Genomic DNA, 27,559 nt, shown 5'->3' with positions numbered 1-27,559 from the left:
CTAAGAACAACACTTGTTACTATTAACTATAGAGAAATAAATTAAAGTAGCCAAGTGTGGACGATGGTGTCATTTGGTGTCCTGACGTTTATACTTTTTTTAGACATATCCACCAGGTACCTCTTCCTCGTCCCGGAACTTACTTTGAGACCACACTCCCAATGACAGGAATCTTTAATCAACTTAAATGCGTGGTCTCTATCTCCATGTTTTATATAAATGCACCTGAGTTAATCTTTTCCTGTCCTCCAGACAGGGGCATGCATCCTCTTGCTGCTTGGCTTTTAGTGGCAGCGTTGCTGGCAGTGCGTGTTCTCTCCTACTGGGCTCCGTGCTAGGTGAGGGGGCTTGGTTGTGGTATGGATTTTAACACGCAGGCGTTGGACATAGCTTTGGCTGATTGGCATCACAGGTTGTTTCTCTGATTGCACACAGGTGTTTCACAGCAGTTAAGAGCTTGCTGGGGTGGGAAGGCTGATCTACCTATTTGGGTATGTTTGGCAAGTCTACTTGATTGGTAGCTGGACCCCTGGGTGGTGTGGTTTAGTTTCGTTTGGTTTATTTATTTGGAACGTGCACCTAACCCTGGGGTAACTGGGTGAAGGAACTTAATAGAGGTTCCAGACATCCAGGAGGATTAAAATACAGACATGCCGGTCGACTGGTGGTTACAAGGTAGATGAAGTGCGAAATAAGTACATGTGAACATGTGGGAAAGGTGCCGGAGGTTACAGTTTAGGCGACAGTACCAGTCAGACAATGTTGCAAAAGGTGAGGCAGAATAAATTAACAGTACGCATAAGTGTTTAGTCAGTTAGTGTTTCTTATCAAAGAGCCAGCTCTTGACTTTGGCTCTGAAGGTCCAGATGGATGGTTCCATTGTGATGGTGAGAGGGAGGGAGTTCCAAGATTTAGCAGCCAGTACAGGGAAGCTAGCTCCTCAAGGCCTTTTCAATTTGAACCTCGGAATAGTGAGGCAGTGTGAGTACAACATTCTAGTAGGTCTGGTAGATTGGTGTTTGGAGAATTTGTCTGACAAATACTTGGGGACTGAGTTAGACAGACATTTGTGAGTAATGACTAAAGTGTGGAGAAATATTCTGTCGCACACTGGGAGCCAGTGGGCATCCTGTCTGAAACTGGTGATGTGATTGGATCTGGGGATGTTCAAAGCAGATCTTAGGGCGTTGTTTTGTAAGACCTTAAGCCTGTTAAGGTTCTGTTCCGAGGAACCTAGGAACAAGGTGTTACAATAATCGATCTGAGATAGTACTAGGACCCTGGCTAACGTGATGCAGCTGTTAGGAGACAGAAATGATTTGCATGCGTTAATGAGCTTATTGGTGTTGGCAGTATTAGAGGTGGTGGTGCTCACATGTTTCTTGAGTGAGAGGGTTGAGTCTAAGTGTGTATCAGGGGTCTTGTTTGTTTAGCCTTACTTGGGATCCGACGATCAAGAGCTTCGTCTTCTCATCAATGAGGGAGAGGCTATGGTTTGCCATCCATGCCTGGATCTCCAAATATATGTAATTGATCAATTTGGAGTCTTCTTCGTAACATCCTGACAGTGTAATGAGAACTTGGGTATCATCAGCGTAGTTCGTGTAAGTGACGCCCAAGTTGTCAAGACGGTCGAAGGGGAGCTTAGTGAAGATATTGTAGAGTGTCGTCGAGATGCAGAAGCCTTGTGGGACACCACACTCGTGGGGAATTGGGTCAGCTGAGGCTGAGGGTGCGAAGACCCTGGTAGTTTGATTGGCCTGAAGCGGGATTGTCTCAGTCCAAGTAAGTTATTATCCTCCAGATGTTTCTGCATTTGTAGATAGGACACTCTATCTAGTATTTTTAAGAGGAAGGGGACGGTAGTGATAGGCCTGTAATTGGTAGGTATATTCTGGTCTTGGGTAGTTTTTTTAAAAAAGAGGCATAACACAGGCCTCCTTGAGGTTGTTGGGAACTGAGCTGGTCTTGAATGAAGAGTTAATGACGGTAGAAATGAACGGTGCTATGTGCTAGGTCTTTGGCGCCTTCCTGAATGATAGCGGCCGTACAGATATCTCCTTGGCATCTAGAGGGTTTAAGGGCGTTGATAATTTTTTCAACTTCATTAGGTGTGACTGGTGAGAAGGAGAAAGGTAGGCAAGATGGGGCATGAGAGTTTAGTGAGTAGGAAGGATTGGAGCTATTGATCAAGCTGTTCTTTTTAGCCTTGATTTTAGTTTGTAACAGAGCAATTTTATCGGTGAGAGCTTTCTGTATTTTGGCACACCAGTCTGTGTCTTTCACACAGGCTTCAGTGGATGGGGACTCCATTTCCCTTAGGATGTAAAAGAGCTCCTTGGTCCTAGATTTGGTATTTACTATTCAATTGTTGTACGACTCTTATTTAGTGTTGTGAATAGCCAATTTATAAGTAGAGGCAGCAGAGGTAAATAGCATCTTATTGGTAGGGGTGGGTGATTTTCTGCATGAGGATTCAGCCGCTCTTTTGGCATTACGGAGGATTTTTAGTTCAGGTGTCAACCATTTGTTCAGGTGAGCTATAAGTTTGGCTTTTTTTAACTTGATAGGGGCAATGCTGTTTATGGCTGAATCAAGGGTGTCGTTGACTAGATTATTTGAATCTAGGTCTTTGTAGTTAGCTGGGTCCATGATGTCATGGATCAGAGGGCGTACATTTTGAAAGTGTTATGTTCTTATTGTTTATAGGATTTTGGGTGAGGGGTTTGTTCACCTGAATGGAAATAGTGATGCAGTGGTGGTCAGACCATGCAGTAGGTTTGTTGTGGCGGATGGCAGTAGAGAATGTGAGATCTGCCAGCCAATCCAGCGCTCGACCTTTGGTATGCATGGGACCTGCGATACGGTGAGTAAAACCAAGTTGGGAAATTGAGCTTTTCAGTGCAATAGCATTAGAGTCGTTAGGGTCGTGGAGACCTAAGTTGAAATCACCAAGCAAAATCATTTGCAAACAAGGTTTAGTAAGGTTGGATAGTAGGTCTGTAATATCTTCCTCGAAGGAGGACATGGGACCCGGAGATCAGTAGATAAGATGCAAGAGGATCGTTTGAGTAGCTGAGAGGGGAAGCTTAACTGAGAGTAGTTCCGCCGACGGGATGCTGGCATGGGAGCTGACTCTAAGACTTTTAGCTATGAAAGCTACTCCACCTCCTTTGCCAGAGTCTTTATCTGATCTAGTGATTGTGTAGCCCTCAGGGATGTCTAAGGATAGTGCTGGGCCTGCTGCCTGATGTAACCAAGTTTCAGTAATGGCAAGGAGGTCCAGGCCATTAGATGAGATAAGATCAGCAACATCGAGTGCATGGGTGACTACAGACTGTGCATTAATGAGTGCTCCTTTAATGGATAAGCAAGGTGGTTGAAGCTCAGTCAAGGGTTGGGGAGTGGATGGCGGAGGGCAGGAGATTGCAGTAGCCTCCGAAGTTTTTGCTAGGCAGATGGTACGCTTAGAAGTGGTGTCCTGCTGCTACCAGGGGTTTTCGTTAGGAGCCGGATATGGAGAAAAAGTTACTTCAAACGCAAGCATGTGGAGCTGGTCTCTGTAGGGGAGTCTAGTTCCACTCCTCATTTATGGGGTAGAGGCGGATGAAGCATGAATGGGGGCTTTCTATTTTTAACAGGGATTTGTGTTGCAGTCCCTGAAGGGAGCTTCAGGGTGCAGGAAGAGGACCATGGAGCAGGTGGGCTCCTCGTGCTCTTTTCAGTCATCCTCTACTTTGAGGTATTGTTTTTCCAGTAAGGAGTGGTTGGTGGAGAATGGTGATCACAGGGTAAATTACTGCTCTTTTCAGTCATCCTCTACTTTGAGGTATTGTTTGTCCAGTAAGGAGTTGTCAGTGGAGGTTGGTGTTCACGGGGTAAGGTACTGCTCTTTTCAGTCATTCGCTACTTTGAGGTATTGTTTGTCCAGTAAGGAGTTGTCGGTGGAGGTTGGTGTTCACGGGGTAAGGTACTGCTCTTTTCAGTCATCCTCTACTTGGACGTATTGTTTTTCCAGTAAGGAGTTGTTGGTAGAGAATGGTGATCACGTGGTAAGGTACTGCTCTTTTCAGTCATCCTCTACTTTGAGGTATTGTTTGTCCAGTAAGGAGTTGTCGGTGGAGGTTGGTGCTCACGGGTAAGGTACTGCTCTTTTCAGTCATTCGCTACTTTGAGGTATTGTTTGTCCAGTAAGGAGTTGTCGGTGGAGGATGGTGATCACAGGGTAAGGTACTGCAGCTTGTGGCAATGGCATGGGGTACCCTCTCCGGAGGTTGGCCCAGACATTGGTGCCTGGGATATCACAGGACCCCAGTGTGTGGCAGTTCAGGACGTCTCCCCGAATGGGGAAGCCTCTGATATCTGAGATCATCCACGGCATCTGAGGAGGAAGCAATCCCGCTCTTACCTGCACCCAGAGCTTTGGGCTCTAAGGGTACATACCTATGGTCCTTATGCTGCTCTGACTGTTGGGGGATTTCAGGGAGAGCATTGGTTTAAGGAAGGAATTGCATGCATATCTGAGATGGCATGTTTAGGGTTCTAAAACAGTGATTGCTTTGCAACATCTTGTTGAGAGGGCCAAGTTGATCAGGGACTTACTTATTGAGAAGGTGCATGAGGTCTTTAAGGGGCATCCCAAACTTCCGTGCATGGCTGGGGAATCTCTCGCTTCCTGCGGGCTTTGTTTCATAGGCCTGGTTGGACTGTATCTTTGTCTCAGCCACATCGACAGGCGTACATGAGGAAGGGAGTGGCTTGTATGTCTTCAATTCGTCAGGCCTCAGCAGGAGCTGCAAAGGTCCATACAATCAGTGCTGAGCAGTGGTGGGGCGGCGGCTACTGGAGGTCTTCAAACATCGGCTAATCCCTAGGTCCCTCGAGTAGTGCAGCTGGGATACAAACTTGACTTAATTTCTCCTCCCCTTCACCTGGGACCCATCATGACTCCTTGGCACAGGAACAGGTGGTTCTAGAGGTGGGGACTTCCGGAGGGCTAAGGGATTGTTTGCCTAGGGGGCCATCAGGTGAGTGTCCAGGACCAATGTGAGTCTGGGTTGTTATTCTTTCTTGTCCTGAAAGGTTTGGGCAAATTTGCGTTGTTGCTGGATTAGAGGGGTCAAACCTCCATTTAGAATGGTTGTACTTGTATGGAAAGGGGACTTCATGGCTTCCACTGACCTACAGGATGCATATTGTCATTCTGATTGGGAGGTCTCGACAGCAGTTCTCTTGGTTCGTTGTGGAGAGGCACCATTTTCAGTTCCAGGTGCACTCCGTCGCTTTGTGAGTAGCTCCCAAGGTGTTTAGGAGTGTCTTGGTTCTTGTAGTAGCGCCCCTTTTTCTGGAAGGGGTTTGGGTTTTACTTACCTGTATGTTTTGGCTGGTGATGGCATCCTCGACTGTCTTGTTGGAAGAGGGGGTTTGTTCTATGTGCACTCATGTTGGCTCACCAGGGCGTCTTGGCTTCTTGGGCAACTGGGGTTAGTACCATCTTTTGCCCTCGCAGGACCTGTCGTGTACTGGGACACAATTTGAGACACAATTTGGGATGCACCTGGGAAGGTTTTTACTTCCGATAGATAGTACAATGGGAAGGGCTTTTCTGCAAGATGTGGTGAGGCCACAGCAAAGATGCAGCTCTGTGCGCAGAGGCATATGGCATCATGGATGTTGGTTGTGCTACGGGCACGGTTGCACCTTAGGTGTCTGGTGGCTCACCTGCATCGACATTGGTGCAGACTTGCAGAAGTTCATGGGTCTTGGGCCTGTGACACAGTAGCCGCAGAACTGTGCTCACTTGGGGGTGGGGGGAGCGGTTTGGCCATTCAGAGAGCCTAATCTTTTTTTTGTATTTGGTGTATAGGTGCTGCTTGGTGGTCTAGATGGACAATACAATGGACTGGGGAATAGGCGGAGTCGAACCCAAAAACCCTTGATGCAGTGCATAGCAATGGGTGGACAATGGCTCTGCGGGCTAGCTCAGCAGTGTTTCCCCCTCGTTCCAGCAGGTGCTGCTGCAGCTGGTCTTAATCCATATGATTAGGGCAAGATGTGGGTTGTCCAGTCTGGATCTCTTTGCTAATCTGGAGACTGCTCAACTTCCTTGGTTCTGCTCCACATTGCAGAGCAAGGGTGCTTCGTGGTACATATGATGACCATTGAGTGGTGGGGGGCTGCTATACACGATCTCGCCATTCATGTAATGTTTTAGCTTGAACGATTCGCTCCATTCACTCTTACCACAGAGGCCGAAAGGCAGAGCATGTGGGGAAACTCTTGGGAATCCAGCTCCTCAGGTAGTCTGGTATCTGCAGAGAAAATGCATTTTTCCAATTGAAAGGAGTTGGCAGTAATGGCTAGGTCCAGCAGTGTTGAGCAAACTCCAGGACAACACGTCCGAGCTACTTTTGATGGTACCTATTGCCCACAGAGGTGCTGGTTTCTCCTTGTTATGACTCAGGCATGAGTCCTGCCTAAGTGTCATCAGATGGGATTCTCCAGGGAGCTAGGTCCATCTCTGGTGAGATGATCGGTTTGGACACTGAGAGGTAATGCTGGCAACAGTTAGACTTTACTCCTGAGGTGGACCTTCCCTTGAGAAATGCCAGAGGTAGGCCACTCTTAAGTGCTGTGGCTCAGATGGCCTTAAGAAGGCCAATATTCCAGGAGATGGTTCAAGTGTTTTTATTTCGCGCCTTGAAACACATATGTATAGGTGTGTTACAAAAGATATGATATGATAGGTTATTTATAACGCGCTTAAAACCCAGAGGTCTGTAAGCGCGGACCCGTGGATCGAGCCTGTGTTGCTCGCGTCGTCTTGCTTCCAAGGCGAGCATGTTGCCGCTGAGCTATCCTCCCTATAAATGCCATATCATATATATCATATCATTTTTCAAATGACGCTGGCTATTGGTGCTATGGAAGGGTGTGGGATCTGGCTTGTTTGCATGCTGAGTGTCAGCTGTCTTAGCTATGCCAGATGGAAAGTGAATAGTGAGTGCTATAGTGGAATGGTGAATGCTGGGGATTCCAGAGAGGACCATTGGTGGGGACTTGGAGATGGGAACCTGAAGTAGTAGCATGCCTAACCCTATCTCTCCCATGTAACCTTCTACCTGAGGTCTTAGTAATAAAGTACATTTCCTATTTGAACTTACCTGACTCCTGTGTGGTTCAGGTGTGCTGGTTGGCAGTTCAGAGGTTCCCAGATGCTTCAAAGGGCAATAGGACCAACTAAATGCCCTCTCTCATTTCCCGTGGGCTTCCTAACTCCCTCGCTGAGGCTTCTCTTTCCCCTAGGTTGACTAGAGATTGGTAACGCTCTTGTCTAAAAACCTGAAATAATGTCCTAAGTTGCTTCTCCCACTTGTCCCCTCTGGGATATTCCTAGGTGAAACCTATCTTTCCTGCCCAGTAATATCTGGACTTCACAATGGGATGAGATGCCTTTCTCAACTGCCTCTGTTTTACAGTCTCCCTCTTTCACACTCTTGTCTTCCTACTTTCTCCTTTTACTATTTAATTCCTTCCTCCTCCCACTTCCAAATTTCTTTCTCTCACTGTTTTTGTCTCTCCGATGTTGCACAACTCCCTCCTACTCTTTCTTTACATCAGTCTTTCTCTCTCTCTCTCTCTCTCTCTCTCTGATAATATCGGCCTAAAACTCTCTACTCTGTTCTCTACTCACTTCTCTCGTCTACTCTCCACTCCCCCTCCGCTATGTTCTCCTTTATTCTTTCCTCTCCACTACTCCCTACTCTCCTCTCCTCAACGCTACTATCCCTTCTCCTCCCCTTCTTACCACTTACATTCAGCCCCTTCCATTCTCATCCACACTTACCTCACTCATCTATTCTCCTACACGTTTGCTTAGCTTCCCTCACCTTCTGCACACTCTCACACACAAAAGTACCGCTTTCTCTCACAAAGCAGTACCTCACCTTTAACAAACTCTCCATCTCCTCCACGCTCCGCTTCACAATCCCCCCTCCGCTTGGCCTTTTGGTCCAGCTGCTTTCTCCGTGACCTCAACTGAACAACCCACACTTCATGGTTCCGCTCGTTCATTTGTATATTGCCTTGGGTGGTTTTGCCTTCTCCTCCCCTTCCATTGGCTATTGTGTTCATCGGCCTCTGCCTTTTCCCCAGGGGCCGGGTTACTTAAGTCCTTTCCTTTTCGTGATATGAAATTATTGACTGTGAAGTCACTCTTTTTGGTGGATTTCTTGTCTACTCGCAGTTCAGGGGAGTTTGGCATTCTTTTAAGTTAGGAACTTTTCCTTATAATTCTTCTGGATGCATTGGTAATTCCCTGTGATTCTGGTTTTCTTCCAAAAGTGCTTCTCGATTCCATAGGTCTCAGGCATAGCTCTCAACCCACACGCTTTTGGCGGGTGTCACCCGCCTTCTAAACAGCTGACTCACCCGCCAAGCCTCCTGCATGCCCATTCATTTCAATGGGCCTCTCACCCGCCAAAAATTAAATCGGGTGTTTTCACCCGCCTTTGTGACACAAATGGTTGAGAGCTATGTCTCAGGACAATGGGCTCCCGTTTTTCCATCCGAATCCTTCTTCCCCAGAGGGTGAGAGATGTATGCCTTGGAGGCCAGAAGAGCTGTGCTCATGCACATTGGAATGCCTACATGTTTTCAGAAGGTGGACAATTCCTTTGTCACCAATGTGGCCTCGGGCTGGCAGGAAGGCATCTGTGGTTTCCTTTAGTTCATGGGTTCAGACTATTATTGGTGTGGCTTTACGAAGCAGCTAGTTTCCCTCGAACTGAGACGCTTTAGGGGAGACCACCCAGTGGCAGGGCGCCATCCAGGTCTGATGCACAGGGTTCCATGTAATAATGACCCGCAAAAATATTACCATGCAAAAAAATCGCCGAAAAAAGGCTTTTTTTTTTGCGGGGACATTATTACATGGAACATGCGGGGGACACCACCGCAACCCCCAAACCCTTTTTTTTCTTCATGGGGAGCAGGGGACAATCCCCGCTACCCCTGTCCCGATATATATGGTCACCCATATAATATCGCCACAACCTTTTCCCGGCAATATTATATACGGCGACCATATATAAGGGGATAATATTACCTGATGCCATGCCAGTGAGTTTCTCTGCGTTACATTTTCAGAGGTGCTACATCAGCAGAACAGAATTCTTTCATAAGACAGTAATGGCTCAATGCAGGTTATCAGGGGGCCTGTGCACTTCGTACTGATATTCTGAGTTCCAGGATACACTGAGTGAAATGGTGCTAGCTGTCTGTCGACAGAGGTGGTGATGGGTTGTGCATACATGCCAAACCTCCAGATTTAGGCCAGAGACTTACAATTTTTCTGTCAAAAATGTGGCTATTTTTGTCTTTCTGCTTCCTAAAATATCCCTAACATCAATGGAGTTCAATGGGGACATTTCATTCTCCTGCTTCTTTTGACAAAATCTCCCTTCTAGGCAATCCAAAACATTGGCATGCATGGGTGTGTTAGAGCATATATTTGAATTGTGTTGTGTTCATACATGCCAACATTTTACATCACCTGGGATGGAGATTTTGTCTTAAAAAGTGGGAGAATAAAATGTTCCCATTGCATTGCATTGGGTTAGAATAGTTTGAGGAGGGTGAAGGTAAAAAATTGCAACATTATTGATTAAAAACTTGTGAGTCTCCCAACCTGAATCGGGAGGGTTGGTATGTATGTGTGTAGTGTTTAGCTGGTCCGATAGCACAGCGAGTAGAGTGCTAGTTATGACATCTGAGCAGAGCCTGCTAATGCAGGTTTGAAACCTGGCAGGGCCAATCTCAGCCTTTCATCCTTCTGAGCTCGATAAATGAGCACCACACTCCGTGGGTAATAATAAACAGCGCTCAGATACCTAAGGGTTTGTAGCACTATATAAATGCTAAATTATTATTTATAGGCAGTATCATCGTTTTTGGAATTCCTCAAAAGTAAGAACTTGAGTGAGGAGTAGGTACATGGGGGTAATGCTTAGATTACTTACCGATAATCCTTATTACTTCTATTCCCATGCTTCCTTATCACAGAACTTTCGACCTGCCTCTCTCTTGCATAGCTCCCAACTCACCCGCTTTTGGCGGGTGTCACCCGCCTTGTAAACAGGTGAGTCACCCGCCAAGCCTCGTGCACGCCCATTCATTTCAATGGGCCTCTCACCCGCCAAACACAAAATCGGGTGATTTCACCCGCCTTTGCATCGAAAAAGGTTGAGAGCTATGCTCTTGGGGTGAGGGATAGTAAGGCTCATAATCCCTGGTGGGGAATAATCAACCTGAGCTCACTGGGGAAGACAGGGTTTATACTTCCTGGAGGGCGGGGGAGGGGCATTACCATAGCTCTCAACCATTTGTGTTGCAAAGGCGGGTGAAATCACCCGATTTTGTTTTTGGCGGGTGAGATGCCTATTGGAATGAATGGGCGTGCAGGAGGCTTGGCAGGTGAGTCAAACGTGTGAGTTGAGAGCTATGCATTACAGTTGGAGAAAGTGCATGTCATTGGAGGTGTAACTGCAAAAAAAAGTACTGTGATGAGGAAGAGTGGGACTAGGATTAATGAGGATCACCAATAGGTAACCTAAGCATTTGTTTTTTGCTTGACATAACAATGTGTCTGTGAGTGAATGGGCTAATCATGATTCTGGTACAGGCGTTAGGTGTGCATTACCTCCACGTCCACTCTTCCTAGTCCCAGTACTTACCTCATGAAACACCTGCCTCTGACACAGGACCTTCTTTTATTTCGATTACTCCCTATAACTCATCCCCTCAGTTTACATAACCAAGCTGGAGCATGGGAATTTCCCTGCAGGGAGAGATGAGGAGGGTGGTCAGTACTGTGAAGAAGAAGAGTAGGACTGGGAGTAACGAAGATCACCGGCAAGTAGAGCATGACCCATCGCGGTTAGTTAGCGTGCTTCCAAGATGGCGGCTCCGGTGGCCTGCGCTTAATGTTTACAGATGGTCCAGCTGCTGCGCATGCGCAGTACATGTACGTCCCTGCAGCGCCTTGAACCGGAAGGAAAACCAGCGTCCGGGGGCAAGGAGCAGTACAGATCCCCCTGAGAGGCGCACTGAATATGTGCGCAGTATTATCTTACGTGTTCATGTAAGGTATGTATTAAAAAGTATTAAATGCAGGCATGGGCAGAGCGCGAGGCTTCTCCGAGCTCCGACATGTGTGTGCTTTTTGCAGGGGAATGTCGAGAGTTTTTATTTACTATTGTTTGTCCCCTTTTTCTGCCTTTTTTCGCCCGTTTTCGTCGAGGAAAGCATAACGTCCCGCGTCTGGATGCTTTTTAAGATGATAAAAGTACCTCGCGAAAGCACGGTTCTGACGGAACAAGTGCAGTAAATCTATATGCATCCCACACACTGTTCTAGGATGCAGCAGGTTACTTGTGTTTGCAATGAGAATAAAATAAACTGAAGCTAATGCAGTTTGATACAATACATCGTCTTGTTTAATATACCAAAGAAGCCATATATTGTTTGGCCTAGATCACAACATTGCAGTAGTGTCCAGCATGACTGGTAGGGGGCAAACTATGACTATGAAAATCATCTTGATTTTTAGGAGGGCACACAATGGTAATGGTTCTCCCAAAATGTGGTCAAAAGCCAGGCATCCTTGCGCACATTCCCAACCCATTCTATAATGTTTAGTTTGATCTATCTTTTGGAAGAAAGTCATTCTGGCCCTGGCACTCCTAAGTTTGAAAATGTTGGGCACATTCTTACAACATATCATCAATAGGTGTCGAAAAAAGGGGTTGTTTTAACTAGTCCCACTTGCATTTTGGTAAAGGTGCTTCCTTTTTATTAATACACAGCGATAACTGCTAGATGGATTTGAGACAAATAAGTTGGGCACAAAGAGGGTAGTTTGAGTGAATCCATTCCGCAGTTTTTGAAAAAAAACGTTGAAAGAGGCGACCTCGGACCCCAAATAAAGTTTATTTATATTCCATGGTGCATTCCTGCAGGTGAGGCTTTTCATAAATTAAAATCCGCCATTTTTTTTGTTTAATTCATACAAATCTGTCTCACAGTAAATTCTTCCAAGAACGAAGGGACGGGTAGTTCACAAAAAAACTATGCTAAAAGACAATACCACAAAAGAAAGCCTGCAAACTGTAACAGAGAAACGTCTCGTTGTGCGTAGCTTAGGAACATACTATTGTATTTTTATAGCGCAAACCTAGCTCGGGAGCAGTGTGGAACTGTACAGGCCATAGAGCAAAACATTGGTAGAGAAATTGTAAGTCCTCACAAGATATTGTGATATGATATGGCATTTATAACGTGCCTATACACAAGTGTTTCAAGGCGTGACGAGACAAGGGAGGGGGGGGATCAAAGGGAGGACGGACAACGATCCTACTAAGCCAGGTGTCATTCAGATCGCACAAGTGCATGGGAAAGGGGAAAGTGCAAAGGTAAGTGCAGACATCAGGTGTCAAGTGCTGGTAGTAGGACTATAGGGATACAGAAACAGTCCACAAGTGCGGGGATTGCCAGGCAGGCAGTGCTGGTGTGTGTGAACTGGCGGGGGAGGGACCTGGGCCCGACAACAGCGGTTGGCCAGGTAACCAGTGCAGATTCAGTTTCGGTCAAGAGGTCAGCAGGGGAGAGGAGAAAAGGCAGAAGCAAAGAGAAAGGTTTTGAGGTGCTTCCGGAACCGGAGGTAGTTCTCCTCAAGTTTCAGGGAGGCTGGAATGTTTTCCTGCTCTTTTTCTAGCTCCTTCTCGTCCTGCTACGCTTCTACAGAAATTCAGAAGAGATTGTACTTGCAAACTGTTGCTTTTTCAGTATCCTTGAAGAATGATGGACGGAAAAGCTTTGAATCAATCACAACCAATTCCAGTAATTCATGATTAATTCAGAGTCTTTAATCAATCACTTTTTGGTTTCAATTGGCCAGGATGGACTTGCTGCATCAAAGGAACTCAGGGTTCACATCACTGATGATGCCCATCAAGGTCAAACAAGTCTTGGGTAGCTTGTGTTCTTATGCAGATTGACAAAGCATAGCAGCTGGACTGTTCCCATTGGTGCAGGACCAAAACAGATTGTCATATGGTTGGTTCCTGTGCAGACACGCCTAAAAAGCCAGAGCAGTGTAATCAATGTCCCACCCCCTCCACTGAGCGTGCCCATTGAACTTCGTCTGCTCAGCCTTCCTTCTGCCAGCACACCCTGCCCTACAGTTGACGACTGTGAAGGATCTTACACAGGACATCTTTTCTCACCTCTCTACCTTACTGAACCTCTATCTCCCAACTGCCATCTTCCCAACCCGTCAACAAAACATCTACGGTAATGCCACTCCTAAGGAAAGGTATGACCCCCCCCCCCAAAAAAAACAATCTGCGATTTGTCTGTTGCCCCTTCCCTACCACTCGAATCCTCTAGAGGGTTGCCCTTGACCGCATAGTCCACTATCTCAAGGTACTTTCACTTGCCGCTTCGCTGCGAAACTGCACAGACTGCTTCTAGCTCCAATATTCCTGTTTTTATATATATATATATATATATATATATATATATATATATATAGGTCTTTACCAGCAGTCTATACCCCTTTAAGTTCCTCTCAAAGTGGGACATGGTTGTAAAGCTTACTAGTGCAGAATAACATTTTTTTGGTGGTGTTTTTGCTAACTCTGTGATTCAACTATTTTGATGGCTTTCTTGGTTTTAAGAATTCGTTTTCTGGCACAGAGACCTCTGGCAATGCATGTCTGTTTTTTGTGTGTCATATGTAGTAGCCACATGGCTATCGGGGCATCCCAGGAGGTTTCACAACTAGAAAGTGTGAAAGGTAGTAGATTGATGTCAGTAATATATTTGGATTTTTCAATGCACTGAGTCATATTCCCATATATAGTGGTAAGCTGGGTACTTAGGCTTTATATTTGATGATCTTTCTTTTTTAAATGAGCCTTCAGGAACAGTCCACATTGCTATTATTAGGGATGTAACTGTATGACGGTATACCGTTAAAGATACTGTGAACCACTTAATTGAACAATAATAACAGTCACATTGTTTATGCCCATATACCGTTAAGTGTGCTTTTCAATCTGATTTGGAAAGGCTGCAGTAAGCAAGTGCTGCATAGTCTTGGTCTTGCACTATTGGATGTGCAGTCTGCCAAGTAGTTTCAGTTGGAGCAGTTTTTAATGCCATTCCATAAACCACATGTGCCTGACATAAAATCAATGTTAGCAATAGGAAGAATAAATACAGTGCCAAGAAGGAAAAGGGTTTACTTAGGGATTGCGGCTTTGGGGTTTATATATTTATAATGGATAATGTTTGCTAAACATATGACAATGGGTGATTTCCCTGGTTCCATCATTGAATTTACATATAATAAGTCACACTGCGAAATTCACTCATCTCTCTGGGTATTCCCTGCTGCCTTACCAAAGGGTAACATGTCCGTGATTACTGAACACCTTTTGGCCCGCAAGTAAACTAAAGGCTGTAACATAAAGAGAGAGTGTGTGTGCATGTGTGTGTATGCGCACAAGCGTATACGACCATCAGCCTCCATTAATCTGTGGCATGCAGGTTATCAAGATGGCAACATGTTAATATTCACCAGTAGCCAGTGGGGGAGCTAAAAGCCTAAATGACCACTTAAGAAAAGCTATTCAGTTTGCTTTGCCAGTCGCAGCAGGGCTCCTGCCCCACTCCTCCTCTCCACACCATGGACGTCATTTAGGGGTCGCCAGAGGTTGCAACTGCGACCTCTGAGATCTCCTTTGCGACCTATGTGGTCTCCCTTGCAACCTCTAAAAAAGAAAATTGTAATGCAAGCTCCTGGGCTGTGGCCAGCACCATGTGGCTCTTTACTTCGGGAGGGGCTGGCTTTCTTGTTCAGGCCCCTTAAAAAAAAGAAGAAAAATAATAACAGGAATGCCACAAGTCTAACACTTTCAGCACTGACCCTAAATAAGTAAGAATAGGAATACCAAATAATGTGTCTTTCTGGAATTCTATACAATAATTGCTAGACTCATTAAAGGTTTATTTCAGGCACACTTCAAGGGGTCAGTCACTGATTTAGTCTGTTCTTAAACGCCTCAACTCAGCCTTTCATCCTTCTGAGGTTGATAAATGAGTACCAACACAGGTTGGGTGATATTGTATGTATATTTTTTCTATATGTAAAGCACTTAAGCGTAAATGGTATATAATACATTTATCATTTGGTCAAGGACGTCTGCTTGCATTCAGAGTAATATGGATCTATACACACTGATCTTAATGATACATATGGCGATCCATTCTTGTATGAAATGTACATCACATTATAGTGATATTGTAACCATATTTTTCGTAGTCTACAGTGCTATGTGATGCCACTTCCTGTTTTGTCAACAGGTGAAAGGTTGTGTTCCAGCACTTCCCGCGATATCACTTCAGAGTGGGGTCAAATGACATCACTTCCTGTCAAGGGTCGTCTGATGTCACTTCCGCTTCCCTTGGCATTTTTGTGAAATGACGTCCCTGCTCCACACGTGTGTTTGGGGGAAGCAAGGGGTGGCATTTCAGTGGAAAGTTTGTTGAAAAGCCCAATTCTGGCCTTGGGTGCCTGGTTTTGTTTTTGATGATAAATCTGACAATTTAGGACCTTTTTAGAGAATATTTGTTAAGATTAGTTAACTCCACCTGCTATACCGCGATAACCATGATATACCGTCATTTGGCTAGAAGGTTATCATACCGTCATAAAACTAATACCGTGACACCCCTAGCTATTATATACATTAAAAGGTTCACGCAGATTCTACGCAGGCACCCTTAGTTTGACGACCGTCTAGTTTATACTGGATCAAGGTCTTGCAGACTCCTCATTCCACATCTCTGTGGGTATATCTAAGTGTATGGAGTTTGGCTGGCCATACAGGATTGTATGGCCTGCCAAAACATTGTATGCTGCATGGTTGTGGATTTATTTGTGTGCAGTGGGTGCCCCAGTGTGTGTATGTCTAATGTGCTTTTTAACAGATTTTGACTTGTAACTTACTTGGAATACTTCTGGAGAGTAGGGATGCTCCTGACTTTGCTGTCCTGCTGGAGCGCTGCCCTTTTGTGGACACTGCTCCACCTCTCCAGCATCAAGAATCACTTCTGGAAGCCTCTCCTCCTGCTTTTCTCTGGTGCCACGTGCTGTACTTCCGTGCATAGATTCTCTGGTCTTCTCCTAGAAGACTTCCTGTCCTCTTAGTATTTTCTGGGTTTAAGGCATGCGCCTCTGATGCCTTGCTGCACCCACAGTGGCTTTCTGCTGCACAACCTTATTTTTGCTCCTTTGTGGGGTCTCTTGGATTATCCCCTGTAACTGATTTGTCACAGGACCATGCCTGCAGCCTTGGATGAGCCCAAGTCGTCTCTGACCTGCTTGCTGAACCTCTTCAGTGTTCCTTCATTGCTGTGATGCCCTCTGCTTCATCGGTCAACTACATTGTTTCCTACTTCCTAAGGTTTCATTTTCTTGGCTCTATATAGGACAGAACGCCCCAACTGCAGACTATGCAGATATAACGTAGAAACTGAAACCTTGTTTGCTTTACAACACATCCATCACCTTAGATCACTGTCGCCAGGTCTTGTGACCCTTGTTTGGTCCCTGGGGTCTGGATGTAGAGCATCTTGATTTACCTCCATGTCTGCAGCGGTTTGTCTACTGTATGCTTGTGTCCAGTTCCACAACCTTCCTTCTCTGCACCTCTGGTGGTGCAATCAGGGTTCTAAACTGCTTTGGTGGGATCCCACTCCTCTTGCTATCACCTCCTCACCTGTTCAATGTAAGTAATGCTGAGCTGATTTTCACCCTAACGTTTGGGTATTGTGAAGAATCCTGCTGGTCCGTCGCTGAAACTCTGCCTCAAGTCTCCTCCCAGGTGGCCAGGGGAAGACAAGACCCTTCTTGATCCCAACCATGAGGGTGGTGTACTGCGAAAGGATCACCTGAGTGGAGACGGGGCCCGCGGTAGTGAGGAAATTGCATGGGGGTGAGACACCGTTTTTTTCTCTAATGGGGAGACTCTTACCACGATGCCAGAAGAGGTTATGGCTTATTGCCATTTTAATGTTTTTCAACCGTCTTTTAAATCTAAGGTGGTAAACCCTAAGACTATAACCCAAAAGCATATTATTCCAAAAGAAAGAATCCTTTTGGTTCCTAAAATGAAATGCTCTCCTCAATACCACGGGTACACGACAAGGAATGGCGAATATGTTGTCTTCTCAAAACCATCTGGCTGGCAAAGTTACAACCTACAGCCCCTCCATTAAAATTACTAAGCGAATTAAATCTACCCTTAAAATTACTCTAGAAGTTGAAAAACCGAAGTTTGATAAAGTAAATTACATGTCTCATAATCCTATGGGAACTGAGATGCAGAAGAGGCATGTAGATGTAAATCAGGCCTAACAGCCTTTCCAAGGACCAGGCAATTAAAACCAATGGCTCACATCTGGAGCCAATTGCCAAACCTGTGAGGCATAAAAGGCTGTGAGAGGAGAGGAGAGAAGGTAGGCGCAGGGGTTGGAAGGCTGGCCGTAGTAGTAGGAGAAGAGCACAAGGCAGGCAATTTGTGAGAAAGTGTGATTGCAGAAAGGATGCTGGGATGTGGGGACAGCAGATTTCACCTACCAAGTTCTGAGAGGGTCCTGTGGTCTCTCAAAACATGCATTGCCTTGGCTGTACCACGGAAGACATGCTGAGAGTGGAGTTTTCCCCATGTGCACAGAGTAGCTTTGATTGCAAAGCCATGACCATGCTGAAGCCCCAAGGCCACATGCAGAATGCAAGCTGAGGGACTGAGGCGTGAAGGAGCCTCTGAATTGGTGTGGCCGGACCGGAGACACACCCGTGCTGCCGAATGTTATGGTTCCAAGTGTGCCCAAAGCAGTAGTAGAAGCTGAAGAAGTTAGGAAATTGAAGCAGCCTGCAACTCGGTGTTCCTGGAGCTGGTGAGTGAAGCTCGGCATTGAGGTTCACTCAGCTAGCCTTGCCGTGAACTATTACCAGCTGAAAAGTAACTCACATAAGTGTAAAAGCGAGTATAAACTGTTCGTCGTTGTAGAAAACAAATATATCACAGGCACTAATAATGAAAGCCGTAGTGCTCACATAAGAAGAAAAAATCTTATTTCCATTGTTGAACCACTTACTGTTGCCGGAGTGGTCGTGTGCACCTAATTAAAAGGGACCGCCTGTTCAAACATTCCGAAAAACCTAGCGTTGACTTGCCCAAGAGTTGCAAGTGAATGCAGCATCAAACGACGGTCACTTGTGGCGAATTGTTTCCCGATAGAGTTTGAAAACATCTCTGTGATATTACATGGGAATACAATCACCTGCAACCTTTAGGATAGGAGATCTATCTCAAAGAGTGATCGTGTGTGCCTTAAACTGTTTTTCCTTTAAAGGCTGAACCGTGTAGAATTCTGAACAATTATTCTTTGTCCAGAAATAATTGTACTGACGAAGAGAACGAGCATTATCCAATTGGCAAACCTTTTTAATATTGAAACAAGTCCTATTTTTATATCTATCCACCTGATCTGCAAGGTTGTTAAACGTCCAGTGTCCTCTGATACACGTGCTGCATTGTTACCTGAAGCTGGAATAGTGGCAATACAGCTTTAGGGTAGTTACTGGAAACAAGAAAGTGTGAAACAAATTGGGGAATCAAGCTGGGTGCTTGTAAAGAAGGTTAAGAAATTCTGCAATATTGAAGACGAGAGAAAATCGGTGTTGGGGCAGAGGCAGGCTATACTTGTGGCAGTAAGTCAGACAGAATAGGCTGCCCTTTTCTTGGAGCATAGGAAAGAAGAGTGACTTGCCAACCTGTAGAGGTCGAATTGTTTTCTCTTTATGTGCCTAATAATATTGAAGTATGAATTGGAAGAAGTACCTGAACTGTGGTGATGTAAGTAACTGTTAGTGGATGTTACATTGAAGCTGGTTGAAGTAGTTGACATACTGTGGAACAAAGGAGAGGGAAGCAGACAAAACCACTCAAAGATTCTTCACCTTAGCCACCGGAACAGGAAGGGGACGCAAAGAAGACGGACAAAAAACGAGGACACCCACAGTGAAGGATCGGGTGGGGGCAGCCGACCCCCCCAGCACCTCTGTCTTGTCTCCATTCAACTTCAGCCAATTGTGGTTCATCCAATCCCCGACGGCCATCAGGCACCGAAAAAGGCATGATGACATTTCAGCCTGATGGAGATCTAAACGGATCAGGATCTGATTGTCACAGAAGGAGCGGATGAGACACATTAGTGGGCAGATGTAAATATCAAAGAGAATAGGAGACAAGGCAGAGCCCTGTGGAACACCGCAGCACAGGTGGCCCGGAGCAGAAAAGAAAGGGCAAAGAGAAAGGACATGAGTCCTGTTGGCCAGGAACGAAGAGAACCAGGCCAATACTTGACCAGGTATTCCACTCTGGGCCAGGCGGGTCAGCAGGGTGGGGTGGACCACAGTGTCAAAAGCCACTGACAGATCTAATAAAATCAAGGCCCCAACCCCACCATCATCCACAAGCCTTGTCATATCGTCCTGGAGAGAAACCAAGACACTTTCAGTACCCTGCCGAGCCTAAAGCCTGACTGGGCAGGGTCAAGAAGTTCAGAGGACTCGAAGAAGGAAGATGAGAGGGGTGAGACCAGGGACTCCAAAAACTTCATGAGAAAAGGTAGAAGGGAAATAGGTAGGAAATTAGAAAGCAGTGATGGGTCCAACAATGGCTTTTTGAGGAGGGGATCACCGTGGCGACCTTGAGCTCTGAAGGGATACTCCCGAAAGGCAGGAGGTATTTATAGCCACAGTAATCTCACTCAATATGTTAGGCTAAATAGCCTTCATTACTGCCAATGTGACCGCATCTAAAGGAGCACCTGACCTAATAAGTTCAATAGCACTAGCTACCATTGCCTCGGTAAAGAGAGGAAAAGATGACATATCACGCACAACAGTCAGCCTAAAGTAACAACCCAAAGAGAAGCATCCTGACAATTATACCAAATGTACCGCAGAGTTCCTAACCAGTTGTAGAAGAAGAAGTTGTGAACCTGTTATTGAACTGTGGCAAATCATCTTGGAAATAAGATATCCAGGATTAACATTGGTGCTATTCTCGGCTGGAATTGTTACCAGCGGATTTTTACTTGAACGTTTGTGTTGACTTGGAACTTACAAGAACTGGCTTAAGACTTTCCTTTTGAACATTTTGCGGAACTGATGAGAACTGGTTGAAGACTTTTCTTTTCCGTTGAACATTTTCTTGAAGTTGACTTTGAAACACTGGTGAAGGGAGTTACCCAGGACAGGTCAAGGTCATCCAAATATGCTGTTTAATTATTGTGTATTCTTTTATGATTACCTTTGAATGTTTTGTTGTTTAGTGTGAGGACCAGTTTGTCTAAGTTAGGAGTGGTTCTCTTAGCCTTTCGACTAGGTAAGGAATTCCCGGATAGAATAGGGCAAGCAAGGCTTGTTTATCACATTTTCACTTTAATAAAATGTCTGATCTTGAGAAAACTACAAGCGGTTGTCTTCCTCACATTTTTGACCCCCCTCACAGTGTGTTATGGTAAACCCTCTGGACATACTTTGTGGAACTTTTAAAACTCTGAGTGACAAACTTTAGATAGCTGTTTTAGAGCAATCTTTGTACTTTTATACCATTACTGTGATTTCTTATGCATTTGCACATGATACATCACAACAAGGGCTCCCGGTGTTCCTTCGAGATTACATAACATGATGCCTGAATGATTTTAGTGGTGAGTGGGGACTTTTAGAGTAGCGAGAAAACTGAGTGTAAACAGTTACCCAGATGCTCACACACTGCTCTCTTCATAGAGCTGCAATGATAGTTTCAAAGTGTATTACTGCATATATTGGAAAAAAGAGGTTTGTTGCTCCCGGCTATCTTGCTTGTAGTTTGTGAAATAAATATTTTTGACACTTAAGTTAGTACGAATTAATTTGTTTATTGTTGGTGTTTTTCTGGGTGATTTTTTTCTTTAAGTACATGTGTTTATGAGAAACACTATTTGGAACTTGACGAGCAAGTTTAGGTCAGCCGACACGTGTTTCGACCTTACGGTCGTTCTCAAGGCTGAACAATATTCAATTAGTGACAAGGTAGTGCCATATTACATTATTTTTAGCAGTGGTGTTAAGGTGATGTGCAAACATGGTGACAGGTAGTGACATGACATCAAAACACATTGGTGTGTCGGTATAAAGAAAGTTTGCAAATGGAAGAAAAGGAGGGAGGAAGAAAAGAGAGAGGTAAGTAGCTGGTTGTGAGAGGCTTGAGGATCCTTATTTTCCCAGACTTTGACGATCCACTGGACTCAGATCTAGCAGATGAATGGGAACGGAACCTGATACTTGGATCAACAAGAATGATAGAATTACTAATAGAACACGCCAAAAGAAAACATTATATGGTTGTGATTCAACTTGAAGAACTAAAGAAATAGAAGACTATGACGCTCCAAAAACTACCAAAGAGAAAAATTACAAAACTATGTATAGAATTCTGAAAACACAACCAAGATGAAGTGAAAATGAGAAAACTCCACACATTTTTCAGGGATGATAAAGACTATAGAGAAGACAGAGTCTTCACCTATCAACCCAAATACGACCAGAACCAACAACAACCTAAATCCAAAGAAAGCACCCCAAACAGCTCAGGGGCTAGCTCCGAAATTGACAGTGAACCAGGTGAAACACCAGACTTGTGTGGGAAAACAACAGATAAACCACCAACCAAACGTTGTCTTTTAGATCAAAACAAACTACACAAGAAAGCAAGTCGTCTGAAACCACAACCCAAAAACAACAAAAAAACAGTATCCTTCGCAAAACCTTTGACAAATACAGGAACCCAACAAGAAGAAGCAGAGGAGGAGAAGAGTCAGAAGAAGCAAGACAGCTGGAAGAAGAAATAGAGCAAAGACAGACCAGATCCCACTCACAGAAAACTGTGGGACAGAAACAGAACAAAATGTAATCATGAACTTGTCCAATAGAGAATTCACAAATCCTGAAAAGAAAGTGCTCAACAAAGGACTTTCATTTTCACCATCCAGCAGGAACAACTTCGTAGACATACAAATTGATCTATTTAAATTTACAAGACGCCTATTTAAATTTACAAGACGCCTTAAACTTAAGAAATTCTTTGCTACCAAGACATCGGTATACAAACCACCGGAAATAACACCTAAACCAAGCCCACTCACCATCGGGGATGTTGAAGACATTCATCTCCTCCGCACACTTGCTGAAAACAACAAAACCAAGCAAGAATGCTTACAAGAACTGGGCATCCAGAATATAGCAATGACGATTCCGGAACTAAAAACCAAATCTAGATTCACGCCGCAACTCTATGCAGAAAATTATATCGACACTTTTCACCAAGCAGTAACCATAGATCTACATAAATTGGAAGACCAACGGACCCATGAAACAGAGACCAAAGGCAACCTAACCAAGGAAGAACAGACCATACTCAAAAATCTACGAGAGGAAACTGACATTATAATCAAGGAAGCTGACAAAGGTGGAAATATAGTAATAATGGACAAATCGGATTACATCAAAATGGCACTCAACCACCTGGAAACACCCAGCAATTATGTCAAATTGGACAACAACCCACAGGCGAAGATTCTGAAAGAACATCAGGAACTACTAACCAATTACAAAACAACAGGGCTGATAACAGATGAGGAATACAACTACCTTAGGACAGACCACCCTATTATGCCAACCATCTATTTTCTGCCAAAGGTCCACAAAGCTTTCAACGCCATTCCAGAGGGCAGACCAATCCTGAGTGGTATAGGAGGAATAATGGAGACATTAGCTAGATACATCAATAATGTTATACAGCCACTGGTCACAAAAATACCTAGCTACCTGAGAGACACTATGCATACCTTAGAGATCCTTGCCAAAATCAAATGGGAACCGCATTTCCTAATGGCTACGCTTGATGTCAAAGCCCGTACACATCAATTGACAATGAATTGGCCATAACCAGCATGGGGTTTCTTCTCAAACACGAGTCAGCCTCACACCTAGACCAGGTGGAAATGACTAAAGCCTTCCTTAAATTCTCTCTCAAGAACAATATATTCATATTCAATGGAGAATATTTCAAGCAGACCAAAGGGATCGCAATGGGAGCCAGCTATGCTCCTGCGCTAGCAAACTGCTTTATGCACTCCTATGAACTCAAACATGCAATGAAAGAAGACAAATTCACCAGGCTCATTGTCAATTGGGCCAGATTCTTAGATGATATCATCTTAAATTGGAAGGGAACTAAAGATGAACTTAATGAATACATGGGCTATCTCAATACCAATGACTTTGGTATAGAACAAACTAGCCACATCAGCAATGTTCAAATTGACTTCCTGGACCTCAAGATTGAAATAAAAGAGAACAAAATCATTACCAGAACCTACCGCAAACCAACGGAAGTAAATTCCACCCTCCATGCACAAAGTTGCCACAGAAAAAGTGTCATTCGCAACATTCCGAAAGGAGAATACATTCGGGCAAGAAGGAACTGAAACACAGATAAATCGTTCGTAGAAGAATGCAACCTGCTGGATCAAAGATTCAGTAGTCGCGGCTATTCCCATGTGAACCTGGCAGAAGCAAGAAAACAAGCATGCCAACTAGAAAGATCAACATTGCTCTCACCCAAACCCAGAAGACATGATGACAATCCAACAATCAGATTCGTAAAACGAGATACAACAAAGACAGGCACTCCAAAAAATGTTGAGAAAACACTGGGGACTACTCCTCATGGACGAACATATCAAGCCGCAACTAGAAACATATCCCAGCATGTCATACAGCAGAGCACCAACCCTAAGGACTTTACTGAGCCCCTCCTTTCTTGTAGACAAACATATCATGGCACAGGACTGGCTCAGAAAAATGACACCAATTGGTTTCACGAAATGCGGGACATGCTCAACGTGCAAGCATGCAACACAGACCAAATGTGCCAAATTCTCAGGCTGCCCAATCTTCAACATCACTGAGCACATCAACTGTAGAAGCAAACTTGTAATATATGCAATTATCTGTGTTTGTAATAAAATATACATAGGCAGCACCATCCGTGAGACACGCTTCAGGATTAGAGAGCACATGAATAGCATACATTCACAAGACCCCAAACTCCCGTTGGCAAACCACTGGCAGAGGAACCACCAAATGGAGAACAAGAGTGACATAAGGTTCATCGGACTAAAGACGGTCCGGCTGGGCCCAAGAGGAGGAGACAGAATCCGAAAACTGAGACAAGAGGAAGCACGTTTAATTTGTCATTTCAGATGTGTGAAAAATGGCCTTAATAAAGACCATGATTTAAATGTCTTCCTGTAAACTTCCCTTTTTTCTACTTTTCCTCCTATTCCTCAACCCCCACAGGGACTCGTGACCTCAGGTTTTGGGTATAACACGGCCCAACTAGAGACCATGCCACACACAACTTTTTTATTCTAAAATTGACCCAATTATGGGCATGATGCAAGTGATGCCACTTGCACGTACCCATGTCTAACTGACTCACTTCACCTAGGGATGATACCCCATATATGGTTTCAACTATCATACTCCCTTGACCCCCACAGACTACTGTAACACATAACCGCATCATTAACTCAGTTTCCCCTTAGATCCCTTTCTGCCACGCAGCCCCCGGGACTAGCGCTAAGACACTACACCATCGCGCATGCGCGGCCCAAGACTAACGTGAGTCAACAGAAAACTAACAGCTCTTAATGGCGGCACCCAGCGCGGTGTGCAGAAGCAGCAGAGCACCGCCTGGGACGCCAGACAGAGCACACAGGTAAGCCTCCCAGCCCATCCAAGGGACAGCAAGCTTTTGCCAACCCATGGACAGTCCTTAGCAATGAGCGCCATTTCCAATGATTCTCTTTTTCACTTTATCAACAAATGGGATATGTAATCCAATGCTCTACATGGCTGGGTACACACAGGAGCACTTCTCCAAAGAGCCCCTGATGTACATCCCAGACCATCTATTTCCACAACCCCAGCCAATTCACTGCCTGGGGCCAACCACTTGAAAGCTACATACTTAGATGATACTGCTATTACGACAACCAACACGCACAATGGGTGGGAACACACAAAGGCTATTCAAGAAAAGCCCTTGATGTTTTCCACAGTGCTCGTGTACAATGACCACAGCCAACAATTCTTAACTAGGCAAATGGGACCATTGACGTACCTTGGGGGGATCATGTTGCAAGTTCCAAACAACCCTCCTCCCCCTTTTTTCTATCCCCCCCAGGGCCCAACAGGAGCCAGGACTGCCGTAAAGGACAGTTTATACTACAGAACCCCACTGAGGGCACACAGCAAACCGTAATTGGGTAAGAGGCAATTACCTCAATCCATTTTACCATTAGCACATTTTTAACCAGCTACTTGCCTCTCTCTTTTCTTCCTCCCTCCTTTTCTTCCATTTGCAAACTTTCTTTATACCGACACACCAATGTGTTTTGATGTCATGTCACTACCTGTCACCATGTTTGCACATCACCTTAACACCACTGCTGAAAATAATGTAATATGGCACTACCTTGTCACTAATTGAATATTGTTCAGCCTTGAACGACCGTAAGGTCGAAACACGTGTCGGCTGACCTAAACTTGCTCGTCAAGTTCCAAATAGTGTTTCTCATAAACACATGTACTTAAAGAAAAAATCACCCAGAAAAACACCAACAATAAACGAATTAATTCGTACTAACTTAAGTGTCAAAAATATTTATTTCACAAACTACAAGCAAGATAGCCGGGAGCAACAAACCTCTTTTTTCCTACTTACCAAACTGGGGCTTAGGCTAAACCCCAAAACCGCTCCTGTGATCTTGCCTAAAATCGCAATCACAATACATTTGGAGCTTAGCACTGGCAGGCTCCACTCCTAGAGCCTAAAACCCACCTTACTGCATATATTGTCCAATAAAAAGTAGTAGTTGTTGAAGCTCAAACATTTATCAAAAGATGAGATTTAATTAATCAACAATAACACAAAAATAAGGGCAAATGGCAGCCTTATTAAAATAGGCACATTAGCCAATTCATTTCGGAGTATAACTCAATCTTCAGGACTGAGCGTTAATTCAAATGGAAATAGTGTACACGTACATATTAAATATACATCGGTACATGTGGTTACTAAACATGTTCAAATGAATCAAATAATTAGTCCGTACGTACCATAGGGAGTCATTTGAATTTTTGTATTAAGATAGAACAAATCAAAGAAAGAAACAGAAAGCATCAGTCAACGTTAGGGGTGACTTAAGACTTGTAAGAAAGATCAGGAGAGTCACTGACCTGCTGCATGCGGGCGAAAAATGTTCTGCAAAGATAACGCGAGAAGCCTCTCTTTGTATACTGATGTTGTCCTGGTAACTGTGGGTGTCGTGACATCACGTTGCCAGGGGGCATAGCAACATCACTGGCGCTTCGCGTCTGAACCTTCTGTGTGGGCACAGAACAGCCGGGAAGGCAGGACTACGGCAGTACTGAAGTATGAGCTAGTAGGGTCAAATAAAGAGGTAATATGTGCATGAAATCCATAAAAATGGAAACCAAAAATACTCTAACTCAATTGGATGACCAAAAAAAGGTGCCATGGACTGGTAATCATTCTTACTGCGATCGTGCATTAGGTCGAAGGTAACGTTCAATGTATATTAGAGAGAGTATAACATAAAGTACGAATCTTCTCCGTACAACAGTAGAAATATTATTCACAAGGGGAAATCGTAAATGATAGTTCCTTAGGGATATCATACATTGTTATGCATATACAATTCAAAAACAGAATAACAAACAATTAACAGTCAGAGGGTGTACATATATGCCAGATTACATCAAATGTAGCATAGAAAATGTATCTGTTCATTCATTCCATTCGGTGTGAGTGTTCCAAGGCAATCGATCCAGTAGGTTGCCTTCTTATCGTGTTTAATATTCATATTCTCATGTGGATTTGACCTTGTGACAGTTTGCAAGATTTGAAACCGGATTTGTGATGGGTTATGCCTTTTGTGAAGCCAGTGTCTTGCAACCCCAGAGTTGGGATGTTAACTCATAATACAGGATCTATGTTCATTCCACCTGAGTTTGGCTGAGCGTTTAGACTGGCCAACATAGTAGTCTGCATGGGCATGTCATGGAATAGATAATGTTAGAGGTATCACAGGTAGCATATTTCGTCCATTTTATTTTTTATTAAAAGTGGGGACTTTTGGAGACCATTTATTTGATTTGCTTTCTTTAATATCTGTGACTCTTGTGTCCAATTGAGTGCCAAAGCACTACTTTCCCCTTTTGTGTTAACCTTGCAAAGTGAATAGTATTTGACCTAATTGTAATTGTATTTTAGTGGTATTCGCAGTG

General features: G+C 44.4%; 1 long non-coding RNA gene across 1 annotated transcript in view; it reads left to right on the top strand.

Annotated features, from left to right (window-relative positions):
- The first annotated feature begins 10,995 nt into the window (after nucleotides 1-10,995).
- The window catches only part of LOC138516957 (uncharacterized), a 37,361-nt gene continuing 20,797 nt past the window's right edge, over nucleotides 10,996-27,559 (top strand). Inside the window, exon 1 of the long non-coding RNA XR_011282335.1 lies at nucleotides 10,996-11,145. This is a non-coding gene — a long non-coding RNA (uncharacterized lncRNA). The remainder of the gene's footprint in view (nucleotides 11,146-27,559) is intronic.

Source organism: Ambystoma mexicanum, chromosome 6q (genome assembly GCF_040938575.1).
Source record: "Ambystoma mexicanum isolate Mex_15411 chromosome 6q, UKY_AmexF1_1, whole genome shotgun sequence".
In the NCBI taxonomy this organism is placed as follows: Eukaryota; Metazoa; Chordata; class Amphibia; order Caudata; family Ambystomatidae; genus Ambystoma; species Ambystoma mexicanum.
Note: the sequence above shows the minus strand (reverse complement) of the source record. Positions and strands in the feature narration are given on the sequence as shown.